General features: G+C 28.2%; 1 protein-coding gene across 4 annotated transcripts in view; it reads right to left on the bottom strand.

Moving 5' to 3' along the window:
- Positions 1-24,663, bottom strand: part of Rab3 (RAS oncogene family member Rab3) — a 43,108-nt gene that overhangs the window by 10,947 nt on the left and 7,498 nt on the right. The window contains exon 1 of one of the 4 annotated variants that reach the window (XM_088194084.1): positions 1,981-2,039. The exons of 2 other annotated variants lie outside the window; for them this stretch is intronic. The gene's annotated coding sequence lies outside the window, so the exon portion shown is untranslated. One more of the 4 variants, XM_088194086.1, reaches the window with a different exon arrangement.

Here is a 24,663-nt window from a genome sequence, read left to right as displayed (position 1 = left end):
GCCCGCCCCCTCCGCCCCCCCATAGCTACGCCACTGTCACGTACCAGCACGATAGACAAGTAGTACAAGTCTCTGACTATTGACCTGAAAGACCTGGGTTCGAATCCCATACGGACATTAGTGTTTTTAAGAATGCTGTGAATTTATATTGTGTCTGGGAGATCAGAATTATGATTATTATATAATTATAATTCCGATCGATCATCACAGATTAGGTTTATCTAGATTTTCCTTATTTCACGGATGAATATCTGTCGTACATATCTGGTATTTATAATTCTCTAATAACTAATAATGAGCTAATACAACTCATAGATAATATAATACATGTATTAAAAAATTAAAAATAAATATAATGAACCTTCTCTGTATTTTTAAGATAAGTATTAGGTTTCTTAATGAGTTTAACTTATAAAATCAGATTTAAGAATTCTGCGAACAAAGTGGCTTAGAAGACACGAATAATATATGGATCGTTAAAGATATCTCATTACAAAGCAGAGCATCTTCGAACGTGTTTGCAGACATAATTTACGTTTATAGAGCACCTTCACATTTTCTCAAAAGCAATTGAAAAATCTTTAGTGAATATATTTATATCCATAACGTTCAAATCGCAATAATGAAATTATTCGATACGACATATTGTTGTATTTTCTGATACTAAACGGCAGATGGTTGACAAAATTCCATCGTCATAAAGAATCTGTTGGGCCTATTCATTATGGTCAAAACTAGCCGACCTCTGGTTACATCGACTTGTGACGGCGTAGGGCAACACATTTACTGGCGGACCTTGACGGGAAGACTACGACCGGCGGGACCTCGTCCGCTGATCTTCCGTATCATTCATATCAATAACAAACATGTAAGTATTTTATACCATTACCAATAAATAGTGGTCAACACAAATTATTAATCTCGATTCAAGAATACTGTGAACTTAAGTAGCATAAAGGACATGAATAACTGCCAGATTGTCAAAGTCAAACGCGTTTCACATAACAAAGCCAAGCATTTTAATGTATGTTTTTACGTCAAAGTTTTCATAGTGACAATATATTGTATTTTCTGGCACTAAAAAGCAGATGGTTGACGGAAGCCCATCTTCGTAAAGAATCTAAATCACTTTTTGTAGAGAGAGTCCGCAATTGATCTAATGCATTAAAGCAAATTCAAATCGTCGGGATATAAAATAGGCTTAGGCTGGATCCTTAAGGAACCGAACGAACTATATACAATTGCTCAAATATCTTATAAATAAATGAGTTAGCTTATTTAAGGAGCCGTATTTTCTTATTAATAATAACATATGACAAACTTTGGCAAAGACCTTTTCAATATCAGTATATACGTCTACTAATATTTACGCATTAAGAAAATTTGATATTGTTTTGGTGAAATACAGAAAGTTAATGACAGTGAAACGGCAGAACAAATACCATGATTCAACAAAACTTGCTGATAATAATTAAAGAAACTATGGATGAGTCATTCAGCAAGAGCCGACACTGTGATTAGACTATAGTTTTTGATACACTATTTGTCATTTTTTTAAATAAAAATAAAATCATCTATGAGATCTATCATCTAAAGATCATGCAATGACGTTTTTTTTAATTAAAAAATAGGCTTTAAAGGAGCCACGAGACTGGTTTCACAACCTTTTAAAATAATATCAGAAATAATATCAATTGCGTTAAATAAACATGCAAACCTGTATTTTTTGCTTTCGAAACCTTTAATATTCGTTTCACTTTAGCTATATATAATAACTATTATATCGGTTAGGTTACATCACTTTTACATACATGGTATATTTATCAATGAGTATAATACTATAATCGATCTCTAATTACAGCGATAAAATAGCAGTTAATTGATTTATTGCACGTCATTTTTATAATCCACCATCACGTTATTTAAGATTATCGAATGGTTCAAAATGTATACAAAAGCTAGTTAAAATTGTACACGAACGTTATAAAGGAGCACACACGTGCGATATTGGCGATATTGGGGCGACTAATCAACAGTTTTGACCCAAAAACGGGTCGTTACCGTGTGAACACACAGAAGTGGGTAATTATGTACTATATGGCGGATGTACCGGTGAACATGCGATAACGGAACATTTGCATATTATATGCGATATGTGTTTAACAAAATTCAAGGTGGGACATTTCGAAGAAATGCCGTACAAATTAAATATTTAATATACATATATAGGATTTTTTTTTAATACGATATTTAGTGGTAATAATAAATTACAATTTATTGGCATTTAAATGATGTTTATTTAAAAGCCGCAAATTGAAATTTTGGTGAGTATGGTTGAATAAGCATATTGCTTGTTGAATTTTCAAATTCTTAACACATAGGGCACTTCTGGGAAAATATGTAAATTGAACATATCTACGAAATAGCGTATATTTATCAAAAATATTACGTGTTATATATCACGTAGCTGTGAACCGTAAAATTAAACCTAGAAGAGTTGCTCCTAGACTATATTATTGGTTAGATAATATATACCATGATAAAAAAATATTTAAATGAAATATATAATTTAAAATTGTAAAAAACATATTTTATTAAGGGTGCCTTCAGATTTTAATGTAACTGCTAAATAAATATTATGTAATAGTTATTTAGCTTAAATGATGCAAAAAAAATATTATTTTTACTTCATATAAGTAATTTAAAATAAGGATTTCTTGCAATATTTTATTTAATATGCCGATAAATTTAATATTATAGTTCTCGTTAAATTAAATGTATTTTTCCATTTTCTTATAAGAAAATTCGTGCCTTTTATTTTAAACTCCATTAACAAAACTATTTTTGCGCTGTTAACCATACATTTTCAAGCAAATGGCAGTTTATGTATAAAATTCATAATTATGTTTTGCTTTGAGGCTTAATGCTCATTATTTTATTTTTAATTGGACAAAATTTTTAGCGCATGAGTTCGAGAAATTATAAAAAAATACGTGTATTATTTTTATAGGCATATATTATACAAAAAAATATGTTTTGTAAACTTCTCAAGTTTCAAATAGCACTGAAAAAAATACATAAGCTTTAGAAAATTTTATTGATAAAAATTGCTGAACCTTAAAACTTGATAATTCAATATATAATCCTTGTTGATATGAATTTTAATTGAATAGTTAATTAATTTAAATAATAATTATTTAAAGAAATATGTTAATAGTTAATAGTGAATAGTTAAAATTGGAAATTAACATCATGGGCTTGCAAATAAATATTTAAACCCTTACGAATTCAATAATTTTCATTGGTGTCTCCACTAATTGGAACATCTCTTATGTCCTAGCGCAACTCTAGTTAATTAACCTCGATAAGTATTCAAAGGATAAGGAAAATCTATGAAAAGCTTTGATTGACACAGGATTTAATGGACTCCTGACATACGAGAGATATTTATAGAATTAAGATACAAATAGATAGATAGAAAAAATATTTGTATCCTATATGTTCTAAAAATATGTAAAATTTAAAAATAAACAAATAATGACCCTGTGAGAAGTGGTAAGCAATATATTGTAAAGACAAAAATATAAGATGCAAAGTCTAGAAAATATTTAATTAGGAATTAATTTATTATCAGTTAATCTATACTAAAAAATAAAAGGCGAGTGCTTAAAAGTAAATTGCTATTGTTTGTTTTTAATCTATTGTTTAAAAGAAATACTTCCCTGATGTTTAGAAAATTACGAAAGTGACTCTCATACAGATGGTAAACAAATCAATGGCCTGTGTTGATTTTATCTGCACGAAATCACATTTTATAAGTATGCTTCAGATTATATTAAAGAATACGTAATTGGTCAATAGCATGGTTTGGGATCAATAGCAACAATTCTGCTCTGTTTTTACAGTTTAGGGACAAAAAATCTCAATATAGACTTAATAAAAATTGAAATATGTCAATTCTTAAAACTACAAATATGTTCCAGAAGATGATTTTTTTTAATCATAATTTTTAATTTAAATCTCGACCCATTAATGTATTTTCTGTTTATTACTGATATAAATAAAGTAATTCATTATTTAAATTTCTTACTTTTTGCGGATGACCTTATAGTACCCCATAAAATAGATTCCATTAAACATGATTATTTAATTTAATATAGAAAATTTATGTGCTTGTATTAAATATGTCATTGCAGTAAAAACACCATTTAAATCTGACTATAAAATTTATAACAATGTGCTTAATCGTACAGAAGTGGTAATCGATTTGGGTGTACTATGTTCAAAAAGCTACAGATTTTATATCAGCATATCAAAAAGATACGCTATAAATTTGTTTTGCGATACGCAAATCGATTGAGTAGCTCACGTGTATTGTATTCCTTGTATAATCGCTAGTGCTCAAAACATTTAAACATGGTTCTCTATTGGGCAATAACGCAACTGACTCACATTTGATATTAAAGGTAGGAAATAAAGAGATAACCAATATTTATTTACTACAAAATTAAAACAATATATGCTAGGATATGATACTCTCGAGTCTTGACTTTTTTCAAGAAAGCACTTTTTTACCGGATATTCTATAAGAATTTAAATATAACTTTTGCCAGAATGTGGCATCCTGAACTCATCTTCAAAATTAAGAGGCTGCTTCCAAACAACATTTTTTTAATAATCCAATACTACATGAAATATAGACACTTCCGAATTATATTTAGAGAAAACAAAACTGTACGATCAAGGGGTGTGTCTCAGGGCAGCTTTCTTTGACCAATGTTGTTTTTGTTCTACACGATAGATATTTTTTAGATGAAATTAACAAGAACTGATTCATTTGCTAGTGACACCACAATAATGGCGTCTGATTCAGTCCCAAAAATAGCATCGAATAAACTTTAAGATCATATCTCAAAAGTCCAATGAAGCAAATGAAGCCTCCAGCAAGACTTCCTACGTATTATTTTTATTTTTCTTTTCCTAAGTGCCTAGTTGCTGGTGAAAATATAAAGAAAAAAAGATAAATATTATAAGAATTAACTTTTGTCCAAATAGACAGATTGCATTTTATTAAAAAATAGTAGAACTTCGTTTACTCAATATCTATAATAAAAATCACAGCTTCATGATTTTTTACCTATTTTTCGAATAGTATTGATTTGTTCTCATCCATTGTACTTATTGTAAATATTTTTATATGTATTACTATGTTTTGAGTGAATTGGCACAAAGCAATTATGCCCTGCATATGTATTTAAATAATTAAATATTCTGCAAGTACAACGTTTTTTACACAAAGGCCTAAAAAATTGCAATGCATAAAATTTTGCTAACCAAGATGCTTGCTTTACTATAATTGACTTACTAAATCTTGATTTTTCGATGACCTAATATTTTGGTAGCCATTTTATAAACAACAGTTTTACTTCTTACAATGTTCATAAAGTTCACTGATTCGCAAACGACAACTGAAACTATTTTATTTTTATTAGTTTAATAATAATATAGTTAATTTTTATACACATTTTAATTGTCAATAATGCCTTGAACATAATTAAATTCTCTATGAATTAAGACAGAAATTATTTTCTTACATGGCCATTTCAAATGCACTAAAAGAATTACATTTCTGCCACCGAGCCCTGATAAAGCCCTGTAGACTAGATGAAACATATAAAAATATTCACTTACATTTTTATTACATTTTTATCTTTACTTTCCGAATATTCATCATACATGTTGTTAGTGTAACCCCCGAGATACGTGCTTAAGCTTCGAAGTTTAAGCTTTAACGCTTTCTATTTAATTACCTGCGATCTTTTACAGGTTACTTTTATGTCTCGTCGTAAATTTGAGGAAAGAAGTAAAAGTAGGGATTCTAACCATTTTAACGCCGAGTAGTATTTTTACCATTGCTTACATGTCTATTTATATTCCAGTTAAGTTAATTGATATTTTAATATTTGAAAATATACACATAGCCCCACACTCACAAGAGAGTAAAGCTCAAACATATACATTTTGTGCCAAAATATGAAAAAAAGACAACGTTTTTATCTCAGCCTTATGCCAATATTTACAAAGAGCGAGAACGTGACCTTCGTAATTGATTCAGTGGTCTTGTTTGCGGATATAAAATCGATCGTCTCAGAGCACACGAGAAAAACAGAAGTAGCCCTCAATCCCGAATCCCCTCGAGATACGGTAGTACCTGGCTCATGAGAGGACATTGAGTGCAATCGACGTGTACCACTCTTAGTAGCGCGTTTTTCTTATTGAAAAAAGGGGATTGCTTTAAAATTGAAGTCTTGTAGCCGTCGATGGCTGGCTGCGTTTAATTAAACGGAAATTGGATGCTGGATGCTCGGTTCGAATTACTGTATGAATAAACACGTGTATCATTTAGTAGTTTTGCATTATTGTCATTATTGGTGATGGTATTTAGAGCGGAAATGTTGATTGCTATTTATATCAATAGTTGTCTGACTAAAACTGATTTTAATTAAAGCCTTCGTGAATACTAAAACAGTACAAGTACTAATTGTATTAAAATAACTTAAAATATAAATAATATTACAGTAATATAACTGACAATAATATATTTTCAAACTAAAATAATACTTGTTTGTACAAAAATAAGATATTTTTGTACAAAAATAAAATGTTTCCGCATAAAAATAATTTATTTTGGTAATAAAACAATCTATTTCTATACAAATATAAATAGTTTTACTAATCTCAAAGATAACTTAATCATATTATATGCTTCAAAAATATATTTAGTTACCCTGTCAGCAGAAAACAATGCATTTATTTATTTTTCTCACGTTTCATCCGTGTTTTCCCCAGGGCTAAGCCAATCGATCAACTGCCCCTATGAACCACCCCACAATATACTATTCTCCCATTTTCCATTATTGCACACGGAATTCTCCACGAAGTTGACATTGCAACCGATACATTCCTACGAGGTGTGGCCTCGCAGTTATGTCTCAACTAACAAAAACTCGGTCACCTTTATTCGGATTCTTAAGGAAAAGAAATTGCGATTGTTCTCGAGAGCGAGGCATTAGTGTTATTAAAATGAAAATTTTACGCCTTCTTTATGCTATACTTTTATTTACGTAGCAGTGCAGGTTTTTTATTATATTTTTCAGATTGTATTTAGCGCATTTATATAGAGTATGCCGTTTAACGCTTTGTTCAGTTAACTCCATTATTTATACATCTGGAAAACTTTCGGTCAAGTAGTGAACGATTTATTGTGTTTTCCGAGAGTTCCAGGAAAAGTTTCCCCTAACAATAATTCAATAATACCAATATTGACAAACACATACTAGGTGTGAAAAAGTATTATTATCTAATTTTGTTATAAACACCTGATACACACCATTGTTACACTTGTATTTGTATTTGAATAATAAAAGGAGAAAATAAAAATAAATGATTTTATAAACATAAAGTTTTTAACTGATTTTGATTACATTTTTATGCATTCAAAATACGCATATTTTAACTATTATAGTAATATAATAACAATATATAATTTAAATATACATAACGAATGTATTTAACGTATTATTGTCAAGTAAAGGGGTTTTGATTACTTTTAAAATTGCATTTAAAAAAAATATGTAAACATGATATTTAAATTAAATGTTTTTTTAATACAAAAACAATTTAATTATTTCAATATTTGTCATTTAAATTTAATGTATTTTTAGAAGAGACTTTGATAAAATTGATAACCTAAGACAAGAACATGTTAACTGGCATAAAGGTAGTTTTAAGATATTTAGACATTTGACATTTTTATAGTTTGATTGTGAAAATAGAGATTAAAATTATAAAAATAATAATAGATTGTAAATTGCAATTTTTAATGCATATGTTTTATAATATTAGATGGCAAAAACTAGATCTACAATAATTTTTTTATATTTTTTACAATCTGTCTTTTAATCTTGACTTTCTGAAAAACTTTAATAATTAAATCTCACGTAGAAAAATCGCTCATCAGCGATTGACTATAAATCAATATTTTTTCTTTAATCTGTCAGTCGATTTATCCTTAATTAATACGTTATTTCAGTGTTTTATTGTATTTCCGTCTTCTAAGTTTCACTATTTTCTTGACAATTTTTTATTTTTAATTCTTTGTGAATAATAAAGTTTGATACATTTTGATCAGCATGTTGAAATTTTATTTTGAAACCTCTGAATTATTTCTATTGAGTTGCTTGCTGATCCCCAGATTAGAATACCGTACATCTGAATTGGTTTAGATGTTGATTTGTATATCTTATTATCAACTGTCAATTGGGAGATTTTTCCTATTAACCAGTAGTATTTTCTCAAACTGAGTTGTAGTTGCTTCCTTTTACTCTGAATATAAGTTTTTTCATGTAATTCTCAAATGCGTTGCATCGTCCGATTGCAAATTTATTGCATTATTTATTCGGATATAAGAACATGTTTTTGTTTCACGGTAAACATAAAGGACAATTTTCCTTAATTCTCCAAATACGCAGCGATTTTTTTATTATTCTTAAAGTCCTATTTGTCCAGAAAAATAATTATTTATGTAAAAAAATATGGTTACACTTTTGTGTATCCCAATACCATATTTAGTTTATAAGAAAAAATCGCACACAAAGTAGTCTTGTAGTTGAAAAGTCAATGTAGGTGCTAGTACACTGCCCTGAAGTACTCCAGTTTTATTGAAAAAAATATTGAATTTTTTCGATTTTATTGCGCAAACTCACACATGTTAACTATTTTACTAATTATTTTCTTAAATTATTTAATATATTTTTGTTAATTAAAAACCAGTTTTATTTTGCACTTGAAAAAAATACACGAAACTTGTCTATAGGATTTTATAGCTCACTTTAGTCAAAAAGTCCGTTTAAATGTTCTTGTCTTAAATTCTATATTAAGTAATAATGATGATGTTTTTGTTATGTATAAGAAATAAACTATACAATTAATCATATAGTGGCGCGTTTTAATTAACCTAATTTCGATATTTGTCATAAAATTTGTGATGACATTTTTTATAGCAATTTATAAATTAAATTTATGACATACAAATAAAAAAGTGACTAAACAAAAATAAAAGCTAACATATATGTATGTACGTACACATTTATTATATCTCTTTCTCTCTCTCTCTCTCTCTTCTATTTTTAATTATGAAATCTTGTAATAATTTAATAAGATAAAATTAGCAAAAATATTAAGAGTGATTTAGTTTTTCATTAAAATCTTTTTTTGTGTAAAGGTTGTTAACAAAATGAAATACAAGTGGCTGCTTTATACTCATTTTTTAGTTTAAAAGAGAAAGTTTAAAACAATAATTTAGAATATTATTAATACAATAAATATAAATTAAAAAAAGTAAGTCTGTAGATATTCAGATACAAACAATAGTCATTTAGAAAGTTGCAAGTTCAACTAATCAAAGCATAAATGAACACGTGCAAACGTATGAAAACCATAATTTATTAATACCTTTTTAATGTCAAAAAAAATACTCATTGCTACAAATATTCATATTTGTTTTTGTAGTAAAATTTCAGCATAATATATGTATGTTTTAAGTTAAAATAACTTTATTACAAATAAATCCATTACCAATTTACCATCTATCAATGATTGTGTGTCTGATTTGAAAGCAAACCACATTGTACTAGAAATCAATTCCTATCTAATTGAATACCAGTAATATCCTAAAACATTACCGGCAAACATAAGGACAGTTTTTACAATGTTTACTATCACCGCGTTTATCGATCTTTCCGTCAGTCATTTATACACAAGACCTTTATTGCCCCCGGCAGCCTTGAGGCTTCACAAATTTGATAATCGATACGTGTATTTATTTTGCCAGACAGAAGACAGTATCCGACGAGTCTAATGGACGTGTTCGGTGGAAAAGCACGACGATAAACAACATTCAAATAAGATCGACCTAAAAAGAAACTTTGAGCAATAAATACGCTCAGAGTTTTCGAGCGAGGGTCAACCGATAAAGAAAACACTCAATCGGACCAAAGCTCAAAAGGAGCTTTTGTGCGTGCTAAAAAAAGCGTTATTAAATCCTTTCGCACAAAGCACGAAATTCTATAATTTGTTTTCGTCGTGTCAGGCAAAAAAAATGCAACGCTTGTCACTTTTCAGAGTGAATAAATCTGATGGTATGAAACACGCTAGCAATTGCTTTTGTAATGTGTTAGAAGTATCTACTTTTATTTAATTACTATAATAATATATATTATATGTAATTAGATTTACAAAGAACTTAAAAAAAGTGAGAATAGTTTATAGACTAATTCATTTTGCAATCGAGTAATGTAAGTTTCTTGAAGGAGAGTTTTAGACAATCCTATTTAATTTAGGAATAAATTAATTAGTAAAAGTATTAAAACATAAAGAAATCTTATGATAATATTTTTTGACATTTTCTTTAAAATATACCATACAAAATGTAGTTCTTTGATTCAAATTGCATGCAAAACTATTTTTTCTATTTTTGTATGTGTATAATGATTTATATATTAAGGTAAATATTATATTTGATTTGCTTTTAAGGCTTTTACTTATATATTTTTAGTTTGTGACCACAATATATAATTGGCTATACCTTTTTTATTTAAGCCAAAGCCATTTGGTTTACTAAATATTTTCTTACATTGTTACTCTTCCTGATATAAATATTAATTTAAATTATTGCCATACTGTGAAATGCGCCTTAAAACATCAGTAATAATATTTATTTTTGTATATATATTTAAAAAATAAATGGCAAAGCCTTTCTAAAGAACTCTTAGATAGAACCGAAGAATACAAATAAAGCGTGTTAAAAAATACTACGACAAACAAGAAGAGCGAATCATTATTGAGAGGAAAGATTTATAATTTTCTCAAAAAAGATTTATTTAAAGCTGAAAGTAATTTATAGGAAGTATAAATTTAATTGTAGATACTTTATTGGAGATATTGGAATTTGAAGTATATTTTCTGTTGTAATGAAAACGTAGGTATATAAAATAGTATAACTATTAAAAACATATTACAATATTATAAATTTTTAGGTATTCCATAATATATAAGCTCATCTATTAACGTCAAAATTATAATAAAAAAAGTAAAATTTTGTGTTTGCTTATAAAGACAACTCTAGGATGAATTTTAAACTTTTAAAAAGTTAGGACAAGATGAAGCTCTTGTACGACTTGTTTCATCTATTAACTGAGACTCTTAAATAACAAGCGGATCAATGAATATGGTACAATTTTCACAATTTAAAGCTGAAAAAATAAAAATAAATATATAACAGTAATGAAAATTTGTAATAACATTTAGATGAATTTGTATATCTGGCGTTCTTAATAGATTCCAGAAAAAAATATTAAATGAGATAGATAGCAGATATTCTAAGTGGTGTTTCTATGGTTTACAAATAAAAGCCGTGGGTATTGAGCATAAGTAACTTTTGTGCAAAAAAGTATGATATTTAGTAGCGTAGATTTAAATTTTTACAGCATCAAGTAATACCTTTATATTAAAATACACAAATTTAATAGACAACTCGACTTTTAATATGCCTGAAAGTAAGATAAGTCGTTACTCTATTATACAGAGAGAACTATGTAATATTATAGCGTTAATACTACAATAAATCGAAATTCAATGCCTATAAAACCAAACAATTATTTATCTTGCAATATTGCCTCGAACAAAATGCCATTTAAAACCAGATCTCTATGATTTGAGCGTTTATATTTTAAGCATCTTTGCAATGTATCCATGCTTAGCCTCTAGCGATGAATCTTTTCAAAGAAAGGTCATTCAAAGACATATATTTGCCACGTAATTTCAAGGAAACGTTTTATGCCCGACCCTTCTTCATCTAAAAATAGTTTTATAATAATTATATGCAGATCGTTAATTTTTCAACTTAACCTCGTAAATGTAGTATATTACGGGTGAAACGATTCAATGCTCGCTTCTGAGAACCGTCGTATAACGGATCGTTAATTTGAGAGAAGAAAGAGCCTTCCCGCATTAATAGAGCTTCAAGTAGGTCGTGGAAAATCTTGCTCTCGTTATTCATTTCATTCGAACTTGGGTGCCAAATTAATAAAAAAATCTCAATGCTGTAATTTCCGAAATATATATATATATATTTATTATATATATATATATATTTTTTAAGAGAAAAAAATAGTATTTACTTAGTAGCGAATGTATGATTGAAACAGGAAATTCGCCAATTTAGCTCACGGATTTTTTTCTGGAGCTCGTCTACTATTTTATTGAGAATCAATCGGAACCTGTAACCAGAACATCCAATTTATTTTAGATAAAGAAATAAAAATCAACAGACTTTTATTTGAAGTGCTTTATATATTGTTATAAATATTATTTTATTGTATTATTAATGTGTGCTTTATGCCCTAAATCCCAAATTCCGCAAAAGCTTGACATATTAATATTTATACTTAATAAAACTATTTTTAATCTGTTGATAAGGAATTTATACAAACTATAAATTCTGGAACAAGTATGAATAATTCTACAGCTCATTATAATTCTTATTATAAAATATGGATTCAATCTGCAGAATTAAGATAATTAACATGCTCTGCAATAAGCTTACCAATTTTCAATTCTCAGTTGTTGGAAGCATTGTGTTGGTAACAAAAATAAATATAATTAATAAAATAATAGTAACTTGTCAATGAAAATAAATTAAGCTACATATTTTAGATCAGGTAGCGTAATTAGTTTTCTCTAAAATAAAACTTAGCTAGGAGAAACATGTTTTTAGAAGAGTACTATCCAAAATGTTTCAAAATAGTATATCTAAATGAATATTTTTTAATAACTAATAGCTCTTAAATAGACATGTCTATATTTGCTTGAAGTACGTAAAATATATATTACGAGGTCAAACATGTCGTGAAGATATTTACTAAGAAACATGAACGACAGGCAATGCTATACTAACTAATATGAAAGCATCTAAAACCGTTTACGTGACAGTTATGTAAGTAAATGTAAGACACGAATATTACTACATTGTTAATTGTAAATTTATATTTTTTCATTTTCTATTTTGGAATTAATTGTTTTGTATGTCAACCATTAGCCTTTATTAACGAAAGCTTTGCATCTAACTAAAATTTCGTTAACGTGGTCCAGGGATTTGGTTCAATAACGACCTTCATAAACGCTTTTAGTGCGTTCTTATTGCGTGTTTCCCATAAATAAAAGTCAAGAGCATTGATAACCTTGGGGAATAAAAGCCTATTTGAATATTTTTTTAGTAGAATTCGATTCAAATTGTTGGTTAAGTAGCGTTAAAACATATATTAAAACATGCTTATCATAAAGAAAAGCACTGTATTGATTGACGTTAAAATAAACGAATATTATTATATTGACAAATTAAAAATCAATTATTGATCTTTGCATCAAACTCGTAAGATATTGCAAAATTTACATAGAATCCATTAAATAGAAGCATCGCAATTTCACTCTTTAATGTCATATAAACCAAAAAAATAGAGTGAAACAAAAGTTTCACTGTATTATTTTATATCAAAAGTGAAACAAAATAATAGAGTGAAGTAAAAGTTTCCTAACAGGCCATTCGGCCGTCGCCTTTTAAGGCATCCATCAGAGAAAGTCCCTCTAAGACTGCAGCCTCTACGCTGTATTCACGGAGTGAGGAATACACGCTTACATTTAAAGCATCGTCAACGGCCTTCTCTGTTTAAACAACAATTAACAAAGCTGCGTCCACCGAGTGAGGCTCTTTCTAGAGGGTCAATTAGAAGTATGTGTCACTTCATCTTATTACGTGCCCAGCTCACCCACAGCACCTAGATTGCGCGCCGCTGAGGGTCTGTAGCCTCAAATAATGCCTAATAGTGTGTCGCGACCGCATACAGGGCATATTCTCAAAACTTGCGATAATATACTTTGACCAAAATGATCATCTATCAACAAGGAAACAAGACAACAGCGTAAATGATGAGGTCACACACAAAAGCCCTCGTTACGATCAGAAAATCACATAAATAACACGTGTTTTGTTCTTACTGTAAATAATCTTCATCATTGAAAGAATATTTCTTTGTTGCGAAACAGTTACGGATATATTAAATCAACGGATCCACAAGATTCCTGTTTTAAAATACGACCTTGGACAATGCCCATCAAGAAAATGTCACTTTCTAAAGTACAGAAACGAGTACATTTATTGACTGGATGATCGCTGCATGATTTTGATTGGTCAGCAAGCTTTGCAGCCCTGGACTATTAAACGATAGTCACAAGCGGTCACTCGCAGACTCCGGCAATACTCGAAGAGACTAACAGATTCACCCTACCTGGCAGACGCGCCCTCACCGAAAGACGCGAAGATACGACCTGAGACTCCCGAACATGATTATCGCATCAAAAAGAACTGTCTCCAGACACTCTCGCTGCAGGCACCTACAAGACCTTTGAGGGCCTTCCACGGACATCAACCCTGTGCCAGCTTCTACAACGCCGCTCGGAGAAAACGTCTCGCCATTTATCGTCTGTCGCAATTGTAACATAATCTAATAAAATTCTAACTAGATTCACATGCGTAACACTGGCTACGAAGTCACACCCCTAGGGTTTATGTTTTGTGTAATTTGTATTGTATTTTGTAACACGCTATTTTGCTAAAAAATTTTAATCAATGGCCAAATGTTTGATTCAGATGCTTATTTTTGACATTGCGACATTAAATTGACTAATCGTTGTTATTACCATGGCTAGTTATGAATTAAAGAAGGCAAACCGCTAGTAATGAATAGAATATTTGTAAAAAACACAATAATGGTGATTGTTTCAATTACATAAATGAATTAAATGGCTTTATATCTAACCCCATGTTATTAAAGAATACTGCATAATAGCTAATAAAGTATAATAAACGTGCTGCAACTGTCATCATATTTATATTGAATTAATTTTTTCATTTTTTAAACAGTATAAATAAATATGAACGATAAAATAACAATTTTAGTTAAACAAATACATTATCAAAATAATGAATTCACATTGACGTGAAATTGATGGGTAATTAAGTCAGCGTGATTAACACTCCTCTATTGAATTACCATCACATTATGTAGTTACACGATGCATTATTATTTAAAATAATAACTAATTAAAATCGGTCGTGCGTGTTATGGAATTATTCATGAGAAATTCATAGATTTTTTTTACAAGTTAACCGTATCGATGAGAACGAGGGCGCCCATATTTATTTAGGGTCCGAAAAAGGTGGCCACGCTTTAAAAGATCATACGTTTCGTGTACTAAAATAAAACGGCATAAATTTGCAAAATTCTTGAACCTATCAACTTTTTAACTGGAAATTTATGTGCGAAGCGCTTTTCAGAATTTGCGCCTCGGACCTGGTTATACATTAATATGAAAGTGGTCGTTACATAATTTTATTTTTAGGCTGTGAGAAATTGATTCGGTGCTTCGATTACAACCCTAACCGTGTAATGTATGTAATAAACGTGCGTGTGTACATAACAATATTTCGGTTTCTACCGAATTTAGTGACCGTGAGCGATGTAAATTAATACTTGAAACTTTCGCGCCTTAACTAACAGTTAAAGTTTGGTAACTCTAAACCCGCCTACTTGGATTCGTGTTTGATGTTAAAAAGGTGAAAACAAAGACGTTACGAATTTCCGCAGATTTTCGTGAAAATATTTTTTACAAGTTAAATAAGTTCAAAATATAATAGGGCTGTTTTTCAAAGAGTAGGATTTTATACCGTTAAAAAATTTAGCATGTTTAATTATTTAAGCATTAATATTTTAAAGCGCTCTTTCACAATATAATAAACGACTAACTGCAATCCACGAAAAACCTCAGTAAATACAAGTTCCAAGATAATCGACTACGACTTATGCTTCAGAATATTAAGGGCTAACTAAACTCATCTCTGATCAGGTCAGTTCCATATCTGCCAATGTTATATTATACAGTAGGCAATTTATCGCTCTTTGAATTTTAGTTCATTTTATATATCTATTCGGCATTCTTTAACAATGTTAATTTAAAATATTATAAAAAAAATATTTATTGTAAAGTTTGTCTTTGATAATCTTTACGCTAAGTAGAACGTAGATTTAAAAGTGTATAAATCAAAATATTAAATGTATAGAAATCTATCTTATCTATTTTTTATTTTATTATTTACCCTTAATATATTATGTCAGATACATCCACTAAATAAACATTGCAAGAATGATTATAAATAGATCAAAAGCTTTTCTCGTTGTTATCCATTGATCACTCCGAGTGTTAATTATATTACTTTAGGTCTGTACCTTTGATATCCCTTAGTATTATGCCAAGGTCTAATTTGTAGCAAGGTTACTAGTGAAAATATTTTCAATAAATTACATCGGTGCTTAACAGAATGTAAATAATTTATTATTATATTATATATTTATATTTATATCTAAGATAATTAATTGTTAAATTTCAAAAGGTCAACTTTAGCTATAAAACACTATTGTGTTACATGGCATAAAATTGTATGTACGAGTTTTTGTTGCGTTAAGTATTAACGTCATGTCATCGTACTAATATTTTGTTATTTATTTACTACATAAAAAAATGTACTAATCTAAGCATATCACATACATATAATATATGAATAAGATAATTTTTTAGGTTGAGCTATAATATTTTAAAAACGCCCTTATTTTTTTAAATAATGCATTAGATAAGTCTAAGTGAGTTTCTATATGCAAACGTAAATCATCAAGCGGCAATTAAAAAGTTTTTTTTTTATTTTTCTACTGATTGTATTAGTGGCAATAAGTGTATCTTTTCGAGAAAATAGCAAATCAAAAATTCTTCTTTCAAAAAAAATTGCTGAAATCTCGAGAATTTTCGTAATCGTAACGGATATTTTTAAATGTTTCACAATCGTTATTTTTTTACCACTGCATAAAAAAGAATAGGTCTGTTCTAAATGTTTAAAAATATGCATGCTTTCATAGAAGCATTCAATATAAGTCAGAAGTATATGAATAGTAAAAAAATATCTTGAATTATCCTAACTAATCGGTTTAAGTTTTGCTTTGCTATTCCAATAACTACAATAATAAACAAATAGGAAAAAACTGCTCTGGGTGTAAATCGACAGATTGCAAATATCTATAAGGGCTTTCTACAGAGCCATAAAATATGCCTGTCAAAGAGAATTTTTATCTGTATCTAGTTCAAAATATAAAAAACTTAAAGTAGCAACAGCTTTTATTGACAATTTTCCTTATGATTCATATATAAATACAGGAGCACGAAATTGCTTTGTAACTCGACGCTCTGTAATCAATCAAAGTAGATTGATCCATTCTGGTCCTTTGATTATACGCGTCCATTTTAACAAAATATTATCATATTAGAGTGTATTCTCCTTAACGATCATTCAGATTTTTTTTATCAATAATATAAAGATATCTACAATATATTTAAGAATATCTATAATTTACTTTTTCTCGAGAAATGTCCTTTAACTTATTTTTAAATATTACAGTACCTAACTAAAAACAAATCAAGTTGAAATTGTTAAACGATAACTATTAAGAAAAATAACATGCCAAATTTAAATATTATCTGCAAGAACAAAGTTGTAAAACTAAAAGTAAACTCTGCTACGTCATGCGGAAATCCTAACGAAAAGGCAGTCCGAGTAAAAATAGCTTCTATTTTTACTAGCTCGTATTTTAAAAGCCTTATAATAAAGGATATTCAGAAAGTTGTGAAAAAGAAAATTAAAATTGTAATAGTATAAATATTGAAATAAGTGGAATATGAATTGTAAAAAATATTTTTTCAATTCAATTAGATAATAAGTTACCTAATTTGAATGTATAATGTGATATTTTCATGTATTACATAACATATAATATGTTATACATATAATATATGTAGTACTAAAAAATCTACTAAACCCAGAGGGTTCGGCTTAGACCCATATATACAGACCCACATACATAACCGTCTAGACAAATATAGATGCTCTGATTATGTTTTGTATGTGTGAAAGATATTTATAATACATAAATAATACATACAAGCCGTATTCATTTTCCGGATGAGGGCAATTCAAGTGTGTCATATCACCCTTATCAAAACAAAAGATAAGCCGGTGGATCGAAGCTGCGTCATATAAATGCGATACAATCGAATTGCTGTAAAGAGCAATACTCGCGATTTAACTACGTCATGAAACGTGAAGGGGTTTTTCAGATTCGTGCACGTAACTCGGAAAATAATTCGTTTCGTAATAACCATGTATGTATGTGTGTCTGTCGCATCTTATCCGCGTAATTCTTTCCGATTATTCCTTTGACGTGAAAAAGAGGAAAGCTTCCAAGAAAGTCTCTCCGATAATGTTATCCGTATGTAATGCCAAGTTCAATTACCAATACATCCATTTCCTGTTGATATTCTGCTAACATATTGTAATTTATTAATAATATGAAGATGTAGAGACGAAACATGGGTAGGACTGAATTTTTTAGATCCATAAAACTGTTCTAGTTCAATATATTTAAATAAAAGCTATAAATTATTTCTTGTTTAACAAAATAAAATCTATTTTTTATATAAATGAAAAAATGTTGATGGATTAACTCCTTTTGTTAAATAAAAATAAAAATAAATTTAAGCTTATTTTAATCTAAGAATGATTTTTCTTTGCAAACTGATTATTATAAAAACATATTAAATGTAAAAGTAAGGATTAAAGCCTAACTACAATATCATCTAGATATTTTATATCTCAAACAATATTATTTTAAACTTTTTATGAAATTTTCATTACAGTGCAAAAACAGCGTGTTTCCTAAACGTATTATGGTTGTAAGCCGATGTTCTACTATACTATTATAGCAAATAAATAGGATCAAATCCCATCATACCTAATTAGTAAAAAGTATATTTTAATGCATACGCTGTTAATATGATATATTTAAAATCAGTTGAATTTTATACTATTTTTAAGATTTATAAAATCGATATTTTAAATATTATACATGAAATAAGAAACAAGCTACGACATGCACTTGGAGCTGGAATATTGATTATCTTAAAATAGCCGTTTATTTTAGACACTTTAACAAGATGAACTCTGCTATAGATTAAATCGCAGATAGTCCGGTTCGTCCTCTGTTAAACCTTTCAATATCCCCCAAGATAAAGTTGTTAATTAAACTTTAATACGCACCCCACACTGCGGTGAGTGGGAAAAAAGACCTTCAGAGTAATCACTTTTTTTTAACAAAATCGATACAAGTATCTAGTCTATCGGAATATGTATGTATATATGTATTGCGACTCGTCAATAATTGAACGTCGCATTAAACATGAAACATTATTGAAGCGTCCTTCGAACACGTATTGCTCTTCTCTAAAGCGAAAATAATAATTCCACGAAATTATTTCACGTAAATTATTGAATTGTATCGCGTGAAACTGTTAAATTTTGTAAGTATGAGTATAAAACGATTGTAATAAATGAGTAGTAGTATCTTATACGATCTATGGATTTGTAATTATATAAATTATTTTATCTATAAATAATTTTTATAAATATATGTATATTACATAAATCATTATTAATAGCAGATCATAATCAATTTAAAGTTTTGCCTTTATATGGATATGAGCTTCCTATTTTAAATTATTTCGGCAACTGATTAGAAGTGATGTATTTCTGCGTAGTTAATTTTAATTCGTAAATAGCGAATTAAAAAAAATGTTGTATGATAATTACTCCGTTATACTACAGTCATAAATTACTAATTTTCTTTTTCTTTTCTACCACTAAACTTTTTTCCTTAAATTGTGACCACTAACTTGTAGCAAATAACACAATTGTAAACATGAAAATTTTTATAAATCAGTTACATTAAACAGTATATATGTATAATAATTCGTTTGTAAATTTAATTATGCAAAAGTCAGATGTAACGATTCGCCTTATCACGTTATTTATTGTGCAGTATTTCAAAAAATAATTTAATATTGATCACGTTACCAATTAAATTTCCTAATTCATAATTAAGTTAAAGAATACATTTAAAACAAAAAAAGGTTCTTACTAAATTTTTTAAGCTCAAAGATGCGTTTTTACACAATCTTAAATATTAGGCAATTGAAATTAAAAGTAAAATATATTTAATCACTCATGTTTACAATTTTACTGCGTGAAATTTTAGTGTGCCCTGATCAAATATTTCGGAAACCTTCTCTATCTGTTGCGCCCCTGGGGTAAGAATAAATTTACCTCATGTATAGTGCTGTCTAGATAGGCAGTGATACATAACATTAATACATTATGCGAAAATTTAGTAGCTGATTACCTAATTATTGTATAATGAATTTTGCTTTCTATGTGACAAAAAGCTCGTAAAATACTATTTTTTGATTTTAAAAGCCTATAATATTTTATTAGTCTTAAATAAATATCTTTTAACTAGGATATTATAGAGCTCATTTTAAAGTAATCACATCTTGCAAAATTATATTACATTTAAAAAAATTAATCCTTTCAGACTTTTTATTTTTTGTTTTGTACTTTATATACAATACACTAAAATTAAGCGTGTTTAATATTACATATTTAAGTTAATTTTTAGCATATTTATTACTTGACTATATGCATAAAAAATGTAAAGAAATATGTCTAATAAAAATGCTAGTGATTTTTCCTTGGTTAAAAACATTATTTTTGCTAGTCTATTTGTAATGTGTGTTTGAAATTGCCATGTTAATTTTGCAAAGAACATGATTCGGTAAGTGCTCTACTTCTATCTATTAAAATTGCATATGCTTAAAAGTTTGTTAAATGAAGCAGTTATTAATTTAGAATTATTTCAAAGGTCATCCACTTCCCCTTAAAAATTAATGAAAAATATATTTTAATATTTAAAATTAAGGTCACCCTAATGCAACACGATGTTTAAAAAACAACACATAGTAGCATTACTAAAATACAAAAAATTTAATATTAAAAAGATAAAAATATTACATGTTAATAAAGAAATTTAAGATAGTAAATATTATGAAAATCCCTTATAAATTAAATATATATTTTTAGATCTTGACGATTTTTTTACAATTTGAATCAATAAAATCAATTGCGTAGCTCGTTTTCAAGCGGGATTTCCTTTAAATATCAAATTTGCTTACATATGACATATTTTCTGTCATCTGTCAAGCGTACGCAGCACAGTTTATTGCAATTAAATAAACAGTGAAATATGTGATAATCACAGCATTTTTCTTACAAAGTGTTAATTAAAGATGATTCAAAATGATGTAGCAATTGAAATTATAGACGATATAAACAAAACTTTAAATTATGAGTTTTAGTTATTACGACAAAATTACTTATGACTTTTTAGGAACAAATATTAAAAGACAAACAGCAGTGATTTAGCAATGAAAGATATACATACCAAAGTTAATTACACATATTACAATGGTAGTAATAATGAAAAATCTCATATTAGTGTAAACAAAAAGTTACATTTTACCCATTATATAGTATCGTTCACAGTTAATTTTCAGAAGCAATGAAATATTTAATGACATTTATGTATGGCAAATAATTAAAATATGACGTACAACTTATCAGTTGAGGAAGAGATGCAATACGTGTTTAATCATCTACGGTAAGTTCCGTTAATTTTGTTATTCAATTGTCGTTAAAATTTCATTTATGGATTATATTAGAAGTAATAATGTGTTCAATATTTACCTCTTGATAAAGGTCTAATTGTTTTTAATTATTATTTAGAAGCAACGATAAAACAATTTATTGACTTAAATGGCGACACCATAGAGTTGGTATATATAAACAAAAAGTCACTGTCAGCAAGTATTATCTTATTATAAAGAGCATACAACATAAGTTTAATATAACTGAACATCCTGAATTTGGCTGTTCCAAAAGAGAAATGATTGCAGAGAAAAAAAAATAATAAAAACCATGACGTAAATAAATATTTAGTCACATCAGAATTAAAAATAACCCACTCTTAGATATTTTGGCTATCGATTTTTCCAGGTATGCAATCACATTTTATAATCATTGAAAAATGTCGTCTATTAGATAACGTCTAAGAAATTTCACATTTATAAGCTGTCCGTTGGCTGATGATAAATTGCGGAACGAAATGATCTAGGAGAATTTTTTTGCTGCAATAATGGTTTTAATATTTTGTTTATATACCTTGTTGTATACAACAACTAACTCACTACCCTAAATATTGTTACTATATGGCAAAAAAAAACGTAAAAATCAAAAATTCGAGAGCCACTGACGTTTTAATAAATAAGATGAGCGAGCAATAAGATGACTATGCAAAAATGGAACCACACTTCTTGCTAAATAACCGACTGCACCACAATCATTGTCACGCGATCGTCGTGAAAAATAGTACCCCAAATATCAATAGATAAAAAAATACGTTATATTAGTATTAATATGATTTAATAGACATTACCTTTCAATCCTTATACATACTAAGTATATATTACATATTCACGTTTAAAACGTACGTATTCAATTAATTATGGCAATTTAAGTAATTATGTGCATTAAATCAGAAGCAATGATAATTTTTATGTATTGTAAAAGAAAAAACTCACTTTTCGACCTTGGAGCTCGTCGACGGGAATTCAAAATTGGAAGATTTCATTACGAAGATTGTTTTGTGATTGTTTATCTAGTTTAATCAATGAATTATTATAATCCTTACATACTTTATATATATATATATTTAATTTTTATAGTATAACATACCTAGTTAATTTGCAATCCAATTATTTATATTCAGTCAAATAGAACAATGCACAGGAGGAATTAATAAAAATTATTGTCGCGTAGCAAAATTTTGTTATAAATAATAATTATTTAAAACTGTTGCCACGTTACTGTCGTCCATTTTGTTTTATATTTGAAGGCTTATTTTTCATTGGTCGAAACAACAGAATGTATTACCGGTGGCTAACAAATCAATATAGTAAATTCAATTTTTATTTTTAATATTATAATTAAATATATTTCTTTTGTTTATTATTATATACATCGTTCATACAAAGCGATACGATTTACAAATTATAAAATTGAATGGAAAATTGTTTTATTTTAAAATAGCGACGGTTTAGAACAATAATATAAAAAGAAGTGTTTTATATGATTTTTAAGAAATTGGCTCTAAAATATTCTTTGGTATTTTCAACTATTATGATAAATAAAAATATAAATATTTTTAATAATTCAAAAAAAATATATACCAGATTATTTAAGAGTTATTTAAATATTGTTAGTTTTAAGTATAATAAAATAATTTTATAAAGAACATAGGTATCTCCTAATTAAATATTTCGTAAATAAAGCAAAAGTCGTTATAAAATTAAGCCTACGTAGACTATAATAATATTGTACAAATTTGAAAAGGATTTAATTCTGCTTCGTTCGCAAAGTAATAATATTTATTTTCGAGACAATTTTCCCATCTCGTTTATGCCATACCTACTACTAATCCCAACGTTCTATTTCGCCGCCTTTCTAGGCAACAACAGATAAACTATGTAGGAGGTAAATTAATTTTCGCCCCAGGGGCGCAACAAATAGAGAACTCGCGACGAATATCTGCAATGTACCTACATTTAAAATTGATAAGAATTATATAAAAAACTACACAAAAAAGCATAAATACTGTAGATTTTTTTAATCAAAAATATACATATATATGACAATATATTATTAAATTATGAAACACATTCATACGCTTCGTTAAAGTAATTTATTTATATCATTGATATATTAGGTTCCCTTCTCTTTGGTTTGTTTGTAAATTATATTTATTCATTATCGTGTGTGGATTTAATCCATTAAGTTTTAACGTGCTACTTTAAATCTCATAGTACTGCAGTTGACACTTCTGGAAATTATAAATTAAAGCTTTCCCACTCGAGCGCGGTTCATTAAGTATTAACATTGAGAGCATAACCATACAACGAGCTTAAGTTATAGAGTTAAAGCTGAAATATCAAAGCTGCCAAAAATACATTTCAGCATTGATAAATAAATAAATATAAAACTGCAAAAAGGATGCTGTGCATGTAATTAAGATTAGATAATTTCGTAAGTCTTCCGCAGTTCTAAAGATCATAAAATTATTAATCATGCAAATCCTCAATTTGTAGATAATTTGTGTTATCAACTGAGTAAACCCGTTTATATAATCATATTAAGCGCTAGTGATTTTTTATGTGAAATATTTTATCAATACCGTAATAACACCGTAAAGTAAATATTATATAATAATTCTTAAGATGTATTGACGTGAGAATTTTTATTTTGAGTGGCATTATGTATAATGTAAAGAAAGCTTAAGAATCATTGGGAAAATATTCAAGTGGTATTATGAGAGGCTTGAAAGCTCTATCGACCTTGACATGAAGCTTTTATATGCAAAATACATTTTATTTCAAAATGAAACTCGTTTTGTTATTGAATAATAAAATACGTTAACTTGAAATGTAAAGATTTATAATAACGGA

This window comes from Plectrocnemia conspersa, unplaced genomic scaffold (genome assembly GCF_051122295.1).
Source record: "Plectrocnemia conspersa isolate PC_06_02 unplaced genomic scaffold, ASM5112229v1 ptg000010l, whole genome shotgun sequence".
NCBI lineage: Eukaryota > Metazoa > Arthropoda > Insecta > Trichoptera > Polycentropodidae > Plectrocnemia > Plectrocnemia conspersa.
This window is presented reverse-complemented; position numbering and strand designations above follow the sequence as displayed.